General features: G+C 40.0%; 1 protein-coding gene across 1 annotated transcript in view; it reads left to right on the top strand.

Moving 5' to 3' along the window:
• NFX1 (nuclear transcription factor, X-box binding 1) overlaps positions 1-9,774 on the top strand; it is a 71,254-nt gene that overhangs the window by 23,709 nt on the left and 37,771 nt on the right. The window lies entirely within an intron of this gene.

Here is a 9,774-nt window from a genome sequence, read left to right as displayed (position 1 = left end):
GGATAGTATTACAGGTAGGCCACACCCCTGGGGAAACTCCCCCTAGACTGACCGGCCGCTTAGGACATAGTCATGTGATCCATCATGAGAAACAACACTCACAAGTGAAGTCCAGCCAAGTTGACAGATCTTCAACTATCACACCCACTGAGATGTTTCAACAAACAGATACCGTGCTGAAGGCACTTACTCATCAATGCCAAGAAATGTAGAAGACAGCTACATGGCCAGCTGACTGGAAGAGATCCATATTTGCACCCATTCCAAAGAAAGATTATCAAACAGAATATGGAAACTGTCAAACAATATCATTAATATCACACGCAAGTAAAATTTTGCTGAAGATAATTCAAAGTGGTTGCAGCAGTATATTGACAGGGAACTTTCAGAGATGCAAGCTAGATTCAGAAGAGGATGTAGAATGAGATGGATATCATTGCTGCTTTCAGATGGATTTTGGCTAAAAGCAGAGAATACCAGAAAGATGTTTACTTGTGTTTTATTGACTATACAAAAGCATTAGACTATGTGGATCACAACAAATTATGGATAACATTGAGAAGAGTGGGAATTCCAGAACACTTAATTGTGCTCATGAGGAACCTGTACAGAGACCAAGAGACTGTCATTTGAAAACAACAAGGAAATACTGCATGGTTTAAAATCAGGAAGGATGTGTGTTAGGGTGTATCCTTTCATTATACGCATTCAGTCTGTTTACTGCAAAAAATCAGAAGCTGGACTATATGAAGAAGAACACGGCCTCATGATTGGAGGAAGACTCGTTAACAACCTGCAATATGCAGATGACACAACCTTGCTTATTGAAAGTAAAGATGACTTGAAGCACTTACTGATGAAGATTAAAGATTAAAGACTGGATTACACCTGCAGTAGTATTATACCTCAACATAAAGAAAACAAAAATCCGCACAACTGGACCAATAAGCAGCATCACGATAAATGGAGAAAGATTGAAGTTGTCAAAGATTTCATACTACTTGGATCCCCAGTCAACACCAATGGAAGCAGCAGTCAAGAAGTCAAACAACATACTGCATTGGGCAGATCTGCTACAAAAGACCTCTTTAAAGTGCTGAAGAGCAAAGATATGTCTTTGAAGACTAAGGTATGCCTAACCCAAGCCATGATATTTTCAAGAGCCTCATATGCATGTGAAAGCTGGACAATGAACAAGGAAGACCAAAGAAGAGTTGATGCTTTTGAGTTGTGGTATTGAAGAAGAATATTGAAAATACCATGGACTGCCATGAAAAAAAAAAAAAAAACTCACTGCCATTGAGTCTATTCCGGCTCATAGGACCCCCTTTGGGTTTCTAAGGTGGTAAATCTTTACAGAAGTAGATGGCACAGTCTGTCTTCTGGGGAGTGGCTGGTGAGTTTGAGCCACCAACCTTCTGGTTAGAAGTCAAACGCCTTAGGCACTATGCCACCAAAGAGCAAATAGATCTGTCTGGAAGAGCTGCAGCCAGAATGCTCCTTGGAAGAGAGAATGGCTAGACTTCGTCGACTTCCTTTGGTCATGTTGTCAGAGGACACCATTCTCTGGAGAAGGGTGTTATGCTTGGTAAGTGGAGGGCCAGTGAAAAAGAAGAAGACCCTCAACAGGATGAATTGACACAGTGGCTGCAACAATGGGTTCACGTACACAAGGATTGTGAGGATGGCACAAAACTGGGCAGTGTTTCTTTCAGTTGTACATAGGGTCACTGAGAGTTGGAGCTGACTTGATGGCACATAACACCAACAACAGCAATACCTTTGGTAGAGAGAGCTAGCGATACATTAATGCTTAGATGGTTTTCATCATTTTAATTACATAATACTAGTACAGGTCATTGTCCTATATAATTTGGGCGGCAGATTATGCATTTTGTTTAAAAGGACCTAGAATGGCCAAAAAGAACAAAGTTGAAAGACATAAACTACCTGATTTCAAGACTTATAAGGTTACAGTGATCATGACAGTGGGGTTATTGGTGTAAAGATAAACTAATAGATCAAAGAAAACAGAATCCAGAAATAGATGTGTGTGTACACACACAGTCAATTGATTTCAACCAAGGTTCTAAATTAATTCAATGTTGTTGTTGTTATGTGCCGTCGAGTCGGCCCCAACTCACAGCGGCCCCTCCTTGGATTTCCAAGGCAGTGTCACTACGGAAGTAGATTGCCCAACCTGCCTTCCAAGGAGTGGTTGGTGGGTTTGAACTGCCAGCCTTCTGGTTAGCAGTCAAGTGCCTTAGGCACTATGCTACCAGAGCTCCTAATTAATTCAATAGGGGAAGGAAATAATTTTACAGGTATTGCTAGACCAAACTGTTCATTCCAAACTCAAGTAAGATATTCTTCTATTCAAGCTCCTGTCTTTGATAGATATCTCAAGAATGTCAACTTTATACCCAGTTAATGGTCCATTATGTCTTATAGATCTGTATTTAGCAAGAAGTGTAGAAAAACTCCACTCCAGGTACTTGTTGAGCATATAATCAGTCACAGACACACGCCACACTGTAGTTCTCAGAATCTCAGCTGGGAGAAATAATATTTAGAGAGGGTAGCTTGAAATATTTATGGTCCATGGATTAATCCACCTAGTCCCTCCCTTCTGTTTTTTCAACTGTTTCTTAATCAGCAAGGATCCTGGGCCACAATGTATTGGTGCTCTCTAGATATTTATTGTTTTTAATTTCACTTTGTTGTGATGCTGTTGATCTGTGTTGGCACTTACAATAAGAAATGGCTATATGAAGTGTGTTGTATATATACTGTAAGGATTTCATGTAAAGAACTGTACATAATGTTCTCTTTATGGGTCCTCTTAGGAGAAATTTCTACCTTGTCTTAGTTCTAAGAGTAGTTATTTTTCCCTCAAGCTATTGATCACTTTTAATCATAGGAACCCTTTATAACTGACTTAATGTTTGTATTTGTAGCGTGTATTTTTTTAACTATGATTCGTTCTATATCCCTGCCATTGTTTTTCCTTTCATATCTTTATATTTATGTTGTTATATTTCATATATCTCTAAGAGCTGCCTCATAAAGATTTTGAGATGAGGCAGGAGGTAAGTACATGTTTGCAGTTAGGTCTTTAACTACGGAGTGGAAGAATCTCCTTGATCTGAGCCATTTTTAGCTCATGGTTCATATTGGGCTTTTATTCAGCCAGATCACCCACATCTTTTACAAGGATTCCAGTCTCTTCCTTCTTGTTTTTATGTAGGTGAATTTTTAATTCCAGTTGTAAGACTTTTCATTTGTCCACATCCAATAGCTAACGAAGTGCTTTGCCCATATACGTAGTCTTACCTTCTCAAATATTATTCTTTTAGGGTCTGTGAAAAGGGAATGGGGTTGTATCTTCTGACCTCCTCTCACTTCACAAGAGGGAGACAGAATCACCATCAACAGCACAAGGCTTATTCCTCTGAAGTCAGACATGCCGTTGCCCTCCAGCCTTTTTACCAACTCTGACATCATCTGTCCCTCCCACAGCACTCACTACTTCTCTTCTGGGTTCGAGAATTCATTGCAGTGGCCACACAGAACTCACAATACTCATGATTAGGGGTTTATTAGGGAAGTAACAGGTTACAATTCAGGTTCAGGAACTCTCTCAGGATACAGTTCTTCAATTAGGACAGCCTCCCCTCTGCTGTGCCCTCAGGCGTACCTCTCTGGCCCTTGGCCTATGAGCCTGGCCTCTACCCTGCTTGGGCAAGTGTTAAAAAGCTCTTTTAGCTCTGCTGATAGGTGCACCTAGGTGCACCCTACACCGTTAGCAAGCCTCCTGCCCAAAGGCACTCAGCTTTCTCGCCCCATGGACCAGAAAGCCTGCCACTCTGTCCTGTGCCTCTTGGTTCCTTAGCCTGTTGTTCAGCTGGTCTCTGCCATCTTTCCATGGAGGAGGTCCAGCAGAGAGATCCCGGCTCCAAGGAGGTCTCAGGTCCAAGATGTGTTTCACTCCAACTCCAGTTCTTCTCTTTTGGTGGCAGTGAGATCCCATTTTCTGCTTCTAGGGGCCTCATTTTAAGCCCAGCAGCAAAGTAAAGCTAACCAACTCCCACACTGGCATTCCATACACCTTATTTGCGTGGTCCCACCCGAAAATCTAGTTAGAGTCACAAAAACTGGCTAGAAAAGCCACACCAAGTAATTCACTGTACCACAGATCCCATTCAGCCTTAGCTACAGATTTAATGAGTATGCTTTTGGGTCCTCATTTACATGTTGATAAAAGTGCTGAACAGGTTAAGGGTGGTGTGTTAGACTGGGTTCTCTAGAGAAACAAAAACCAGCAAAGCTTATATATAGAGAGAGAAAGAGAGAAATTTATCTTAGGAAAATGGCTCACAACGTATAGAAGCCAGCAAGTCCAAAGTCCCTGGAACAAACATCAGGCTAGAGGCTTTTCTTAGCTTCCACAATTGTAGGAGGCCGAGAAGCTCAAGGCTGGCAGGCAGTATACCAGCTGTTGACTTCAATGAGTGACGAATCCAAGATCTCCAGGCCGAACAGTGGTCTACTGCTCACTCATGGAGAATTGGAGGCAGCACACCAGAATCCCAATCCACAGAAGAATGTTCCTTTTCCCAGGATGTCCCTGGATATCCTGAAAGCAGGCCACACCCCTAGGGAAACTCTCCTTGGGCAGATTGGCCACTCAGAACACAGTCATCTGATCCCATCATGGGAACAACCACACAGAACTGGGGTCCAGCCAAGTTGACACACAGCTCCAACTATCACAGGTGGCAATAGAGACTTTCCTGCTTTGGTTCCTTAATACTCTTCAATCACACTCTACCTAACTCTCCTGCCACCTAGCTCATATTTCTGTCTCTTGTGCCTAAGCATGTTGTTGTTTGTTGTTAGGTGCCATCAAGTCGGTTCCAACTTATAGTGACCCTATGTACAATAGAACGAATGGCCAAGTCGTGTGCCATTCTCACAGTCATTTCTATGCTTAAGTCCATTGTTGCAGGTACTGTGTCAGTCCATCTCATTTAGGGTCTTAATCTTTTTCGCTGACTCTCTACTTTACTGTCTTCGTTCTTCTTCTCAAGGGACTAGTCTCTCCTGATAACATGACCAAAGTATGCGAGATGTGACTAAGCAGAGATTTTTAACATTTTAGTCAGGTCATTTCTTGATTAGGGGCTCCATTTTGTTTTCGCTGTCATAATGTTCTGACCTTTGGCTCTTCTGTTCACAGCTGTCTACTCAGTATCTTTGAAAACATACACTGTTCTGTTTGAGCAGAAACTTAGCAAAAAAAAACCTGCTTATAGAAGCTACCAGTTGCTACAGTTTGTTTACCAATTCTTTGATTAGACAAATATTGATTACATTCCCTGCATCTCTATTAATTCATCCAATAAGTCTTTATTGAATGAATGAATGTTAGAGCAGGGGGGTGAAACTGTACATGTAGTTACCAAAAGATGAAATGTATATTTTAAAAATTTTGACCACATCTTCAATAATTTGAGGCCTTCCATTCATGTCCCAGTGAAAGTTTTTGTTCTGTTCAATATAGTATCTTATTTCAGGAGCATTATTTTAATATTTTGTTAGAACCATACTACTTTTTTTCTTATTAAATATATGATGTTAAGATTTTATATTGTATTTTAATGCTGTATTTTTTTGATAGGCATTTTATGTGCAAGTGGATATTTAAATTATACTGAGAAAGAAGGAAAACATCATTAGCTCTGATGAATTTTAGTTTTGACTATTCTAGTCTGCATTTATTATGTTGCTATTGCTGCTGTGAGCTGCTGAATCAATTCTGACTCCTAACACCCCTATAGCACAGAGTAGAACTGCCCTTAAGGTTTTCTAGGCTGACCTCTTTATGGGAGCAGATCTCCAGGGCTTTTCTCCCTAAGAGCGACTGATGGGTTCAAACCATTGTCCTTTCATTAGCAGCTGAGCTCTTAACCATTGTGCCACCAGGACAAGGTATAAGTGCATAGATCAGTTTAGATGAAATAAACTCTCATTATAAACTGAAAATTTAAAATAACACTCTTCAGAAAAATTACATAAATTGGTGAAATTCTTATCAGAAATTTGTAGCATGTTAATGCATCAGAAACAACTCCTTAAAAGTAACACATTTATTGCTGACCTCAGGAAATAAAGGAATCCATTTTTATTTTTTTAACACCACTTATCTGTCAGTTTGTGGTGGCTTGCGTACTGCTGTGATGCTGGAAGCTGTGCCACTGGTATTTCAAATACGAGCAGGGCCACCCATGGCCAACAGTTTTCAATGGCGCTTCCAGATGAAGGCAGACTAGGAAGAAAGATCTGGCAATCTACTTCTGAAAAAATTGGCCAGTGAAAACCTTATAAATAGCAGTGGTACACTCTCTGCTATAATGCCAGAAGATGAGCCCCTCAGGTGGGAAGGCACTCAAAATACAACTGGTGAAGAGCTACCTCCTCAGAGCATTGTCAATCCTATTGACACGGATAGAGCAGAGCTGTCAGAACCTTCATTTGCTGATGTGGCACAACTCAAAATGAGAAGAAGCAGATGCGAACATACGTTAAAATTGGAGCATGAAATGTATGAAGTATGAGTCAAGGAAAATTGGCAGTTGTAAAAAATGAAATGGAATGTCTTAAGATCAATATCTTAGGCTTTAGTGAGTTGAAATGCACTGGTATTGGCCATTATGAATCAGACAGTCATATGATCTACTTTGCTGGTAATGACAAAGTGAAAGACATTATATTCATTGTCAAAAAACATTTCAAGATCTTTACTGAAGTAGAGTGTTATCAGTGATAGGATAATGTCTGTACACCTACAAGAAAGACCAGTTAATATGACTATTACTCAGATTTATCCACTGACTACTAATGCCAAACATGAAGAACTCTACCAATTTCTGCAGTCTGAAATTGATTAAGCATAAAATCAAGATGCGCTGATAATTAGTGGTAGTTGGAATGTGAAGTTGGAAATGAAGAAGGATCAGTAGTTGGAAAATATGGCCTTAGTGATAGAAATGACACCAAAGATCACATGATAGAATTTTGCAAGACCAATGACTTACCTTTTTCAGTAACATAAATGGCGGCTATGGACATGGACCTCACTGGATGGAATACACAGAAATCAAAGCTACATTTGCAGAAAGAGAGGCTGTAGAAGCTCAGTATCATAAGAGAACAAAGCCAGGAGCCACCTGTGGAACAAACTATTGCTTGCTCATGTACAAGTTCAAGCTGAAGCTGAAGAAAATTAAAATAATTCCACCAGAGGCCAAAGTACAATGTTGAGTATATCCCACCTGAATTTAGAGACCATCCGAGGAGTAGATTTGATGCATAAAACACTAACGACTGAAGATGAGATAAGTTGTGAGATGATATCAAGGACATCATATGTGAAGAAAGCAAAAGGTCATTAAAAAGAAAAGACCAAAATGGATGTCAGAAGACAGAAACTTGGTCTTCAATGTAGAGTAGCTAAAGCAAATGGAAGAAATGATGAAGTAAATGAGCTGAACAAAAGATATCAAAGGGCAGTATGAGAAGACAAAGTATTTAATGAAATGTGCAAAGACCTGGAATTAGAAAACCAAAAGGGAAGAACATGCTTGGCAAAAGCAAAGAACACCAGCTAGATGTTTGCCTGTATTTTATTGACTATGCAAAAGCATTCAGCTATGTAGATCATGGCAAATTATGGGTAACATCGAAGAATGGGAATTCCAGGACACTTACTTGTGCTCATGAGGAATGTGTATACAGACTAAGAAACAGTCATTTGAACAGAAGGTGATACTGTGTTGTTTAAAGTCAGGAAAGATGTACATCGGAGTTGTATCCTTTCACCATACTTATTTAGTCTGTATGCTGAGCAAATAATCTGAGAAGCTGGACTATATAAAGAAAAACAGCATCAGGGTTGGAGGAAAACTCTTTATGAACCTGCAGTATGCAGAGAATACACTTTCCTTGCTGAGAGAGAAGAGCACTTGTACTTACTAATGAAGATCAAAGACTACAGTCTTTAATATGGATTACACCTCAACATAAAGAAAACATAAAGTATTAAAAATCAAAGATGTCACTTTGGGGACTAAGATGAACCTGATCCAAGCCATGGTATTTTCAGTAGCCTCATATTCATCAGAAATCTGGACAGTGATTAAGAATGAATGAAGAGGAACTGATGCCTTTGAATTATGGTGAAGAATATTGAATTTACTATGGACTGTTGGAAGAACAAACAAATCTGTCTTGGAAGAAGTACAGCCAAAATGCTCCTTAGATGTGAGGGTGGCAAGACTTTGTCTCATGATTTTGGACATGTTATCAGGAGAAACAGGCTTTGGAGAAGGACAACATGCTTGATAAAGTAGGCAGTCAACAAAAAAGAGGAAGACCCTCAACAAGTTGGGTTAACACAGTGGCTACAACAATGAGCTCAAACAGAACAATGATAGTGAGGATGGTGCAGGACTGGGTAGTGTTTTGTTCTGTTACACACAGGGTCACTATGAATTGGAACCATTTCAATGCCAACTGACAACATTTTTTTAAACTATTGAAAGTCTATAGATATTAGACTGGATTTTTCTAACTAGCAAATAAACATGACAACTTATTTGAAATATTTTAGTCAGTGTGAATACTCAAACATGATTATTCCAAATTCATCAACAGTAGAATACAAAATATAAGGATCTTATATCATCATGGTGAGTTTTGATTTTTTTTTTTTTTTTAGCAGCAGAAACTTTTTCTAAGCATTTTAAATGAACTCCAGTATATAGAGCATCAAATCTACACTGCTTGGGTTGAAGTGAGGGTAGGGGAACTCAGACCTCAACCCCTCCACCACTACTACCATCTTACCCTCCATCTTCTGAGGACCCCAGGGAACTTCAGGATCCTGAGTGCAAACCATGGCCTTATGAACCAGATGATATTCTTTTAATTTAGGTGATTAACGGTAATGCTATTCTTGACATGTACTCTAGAGGTTCTATGAGATACTGACAGAGCCTAACAAGTCCTTTTTTGTTTCTTCCTATGAAAAAGCTCTTAGGTGTGTCTTAGAGCTGCTGTGTAAACCACATTCATTTCTGTATTAGGTCTTATTGCTGTTGTTAGGAGCCATCGAATCAGCTCCAACTCATAACAACCCAGTGTACAACAGAATGAAACACTGTCTGGTCCTGTGCCATCCTTACAATCTTATTTATGCTTGAGCCCATCGTTGCAGCCACGTGTCAATACATCTTGTTGATGTGTTGTTGTTGTTAGGTGCCTTTGAGTTACCTCCAACTCATACCAACACTGTGTACAACTGAAAGAAACTGCCTAGTTCTGCACAGCTTCACAATACTTGCTAATACCTGAGTCCATCATTGCAGCCACTGCATCGGTCCATCTCGTTGAGGGCCTTCCCCTTTTTCACTGACCTTCCACTTTACTAAGCATGATATCCTTCTCTAGGGAATGGTCCTTCTGACAACTTGAGCAAAGTAGATGAGATGAAGTCTGGCCATTCTCGCTTCCAAGGAGCATTCCGGCTGCACTTCCTCCAGGACAGATCTATTAGTTCTTTTGGCAGTCCATGGTACCTTCAGCATTCTTCGCCAGCACCACAACTCAAAAGCATCATCTCTTCTTCAGTCTTCCTTATTCATTGTGCAGCTCTCACATGCATATAAGGTGATTGAAAATACTGTTGGTTGGGTCAGGCATAACTTTGTCTTC

The sequence above is a fragment of the Orycteropus afer genome, unplaced genomic scaffold (genome assembly GCF_000298275.1).
Source record: "Orycteropus afer afer isolate SDZICR_OR568_19922 unplaced genomic scaffold, OryAfe1.0 scaffold00285, whole genome shotgun sequence".
In the NCBI taxonomy this organism is placed as follows: Eukaryota; Metazoa; Chordata; class Mammalia; order Tubulidentata; family Orycteropodidae; genus Orycteropus; species Orycteropus afer.
This window is presented reverse-complemented; position numbering and strand designations above follow the sequence as displayed.